Source organism: Lygodium microphyllum, chromosome 1 (assembly GCF_053477565.2).
Source record: "Lygodium microphyllum isolate KBCC chromosome 1, Lygodium_microphyllum_v1.1.10, whole genome shotgun sequence".
Taxonomy (NCBI): domain Eukaryota; kingdom Viridiplantae; phylum Streptophyta; class Polypodiopsida; order Schizaeales; family Lygodiaceae; genus Lygodium; species Lygodium microphyllum.
The window spans coordinates 59694559-59696971 of record NC_141135.1 but is presented as its reverse complement, the minus strand read 5'-3'; positions in this window follow the sequence as shown (position 1 = coordinate 59696971).

The following is a 2413-nucleotide window of genomic DNA, read 5'->3' as shown; positions in this document are numbered from 1 at the left end:
TCGAACACCTTGTCTTGCCAAAACTCTGCTTCTTCCCTTCCCCATAGAGTGGGGGTTCTCTCCCTTTCTTCCAACCATTTTTGTCCTAGTCAGTCACCAATCGCGATTACCTTCTCCATCACCTTGATCGGTAGGACCCTCTCTAGGTTGTTAGGCATGAGGAAGCTGAAGGTGAATGGGTCTTTTTCTTTTTCTTCTTGTTCCCAAATCACCAGCTCTGTGAGGAATCCAGCCGGGAGGTCATTGGGGCATGGTGGAAGGGGTGCAGACGGCTGCACGATCGGTTTGGCTCTTAACTGCTTCCTGATTTTCTCAACTAATTTTCTGGTTTGGCTCTTAATTGCTTCCCTGGTTTCCTCAACTAATTTTCTTCGTCTCTCCCTTAGTGCGACTTGTTTTTCTGTGGATGGATCAGTCTGTTGCTGTTCTTGGACATGCGGCGAGGGGGGTTGTGGGATTACCTCTTCTCTGATTCTCCCCATAAAAAACTCAAGGTCAGCCTCCTCTCCTGGCCGCTCTTCTAGTTGTGCTCCTTCTTCAAAGCCCAGTGAGTCCGATTCCTGGGGGGGGTTAGGCCAGCCAGTAGTAGGTACTTCCGTTGCTCTTCTAAGCTTAGCCTAACCTCCGCAGGTTGGGGTGGCATCTGTAGCCCCGCATGTAGGCCTCTGTGTGTGATGCTCAGTTTTTTCTACACCGCCTCCAATGACTCATTTCCCTCTGGGCGGGTCGTGTCCCCAGCAATGTGTTGAGGAAGGCCTGTTGTTGGGCATTGAAGGCTGTCTGGGCGGTGTTTGCTTTACTTTCTACAAGGATTTTTTCTTTCTCCACCAAAGCAAGGCGTCATGCCAATTTCTTCACCCGCTACTCGTTCTGTGCTTCCCATTTCTCTGCTCTTTTGTTCATTCCTTCCATGCTTTTCCCCTGCTTCTGTGCCAGGGTTATGAGCTTCTGCTCCTGGGCTTTGAGTTCTCTGCTCATCGTCTCATGCTCTTTCCTTCCCAAGTGTAGTTGATCGGTCATAAACTCGATCTCCTTTTGTTGCTGCTCCCTCTCTTGCTTTCTCTCCTCCTCTTTGCATTTAATTCCTCCATCATTTGCTCGATGTTGGCGGTTTTTGCCTCCAATTCCCCATGTTGCATCAGGAGGAGCTTATATTCCCGCTGCATCTGCACCAGTTCTTGATTCTCATCCTTGAGCCGCTGCTTGTAGCTTTCTTCCATGTCTTCCTTGGCTTTTAATTCCTGCTTGAGGTCAAGGATCTGTCGTTGTTGCATGGCTATTGTGTGGGTTTTTTCAAGCTGGAAAGCGGCTATTGACTTCTTTTCTGCCACCAACTCAGCCATAGCCATCCTTTTTTTCTCCTTCGCCTGCTCCAATTGGGAGAGCAACTCAGCAATGTACTCATCGTAACTGGCTGGTGGCGTCATTGTTGCGTGGGTTGGGGTGGTCGAGGCTTCCACTCTCGGACGCTTCTAGTCCTATCGTGACTCAGCATCTGCGGCTGGTCTCTTTTGCCCTGTGGTAGTGGTTTCTGTGCCTTTTCCTGGGCCATTTCTTTATTGATGAAATATTGCATCCATGCCACAAAGTTGGAAACCTCCATGCTGGTGGGGATGCTAGGGGTGAGGGTGGTTGGTTCGGTGGAGTGCACCATGAGGGTGGGGATAGGATGGAGGAGGGCCTTGCCTTTGCCTTCAAAGACAACACGCAGCATGACTTCTGGTACTTGTGTGCTAGAGCTAGACCCTTCTTCTCTCAGCGGGCTCCAGGCTCCTGGATCATCAGCCCTACATTGCTGCTCAATGGACCGTCGTGTGGCTTCAGCCAAGTCCTCCTCCTCCTTCCTTCTTAGTTCCTCTTCTTCCTCCGCAACTCTTCTTTGCCTTTCTTATTCAGTTGTTCTGTACTCTTCCTTCAGTTTCTCTTTTTCTTCCTGCTCTTCTCTTTTTCTCTTCTCGGCCTCCTATTTTGACACCTTCTTAGTCCTCTTGATGTATTCTTTTATTTTTTCTTCTTTTTGTTTCTTCTTCTTCTCCCTCTCCTCGGCTTGCTTGAGGGATTGTCTTTTTGCCTTTTCCAAATCCTCTTTCTTCTTCATGCGGCCTTCATCCGACTTCTTTTTCTTCTGCGTTGTCTTCTTCTTGGGTTCCTTGGCCTCTGCTCTTTGCTCGATTGTTCTTCTTGCCCTTGCCCTTCCTTATCAGTCTCGGTCGTGTCGCTGGACCTCTCTTGGTCCTGGTGAGGGGGTGACCTGTCGAGCATTTCTCCTTCCCCTTCTTCATCCTGTGTCCCCTTCACTGCCTCCTAGATGAGCACAGTCAAATGCTTCCATAGGCAATAAACGAGGCCTTGACGAGGACTTCTTTCTTTCTTTGGCCTTGGAAGCTGGGGACTCTCCTCCTGCTGGTGTGCT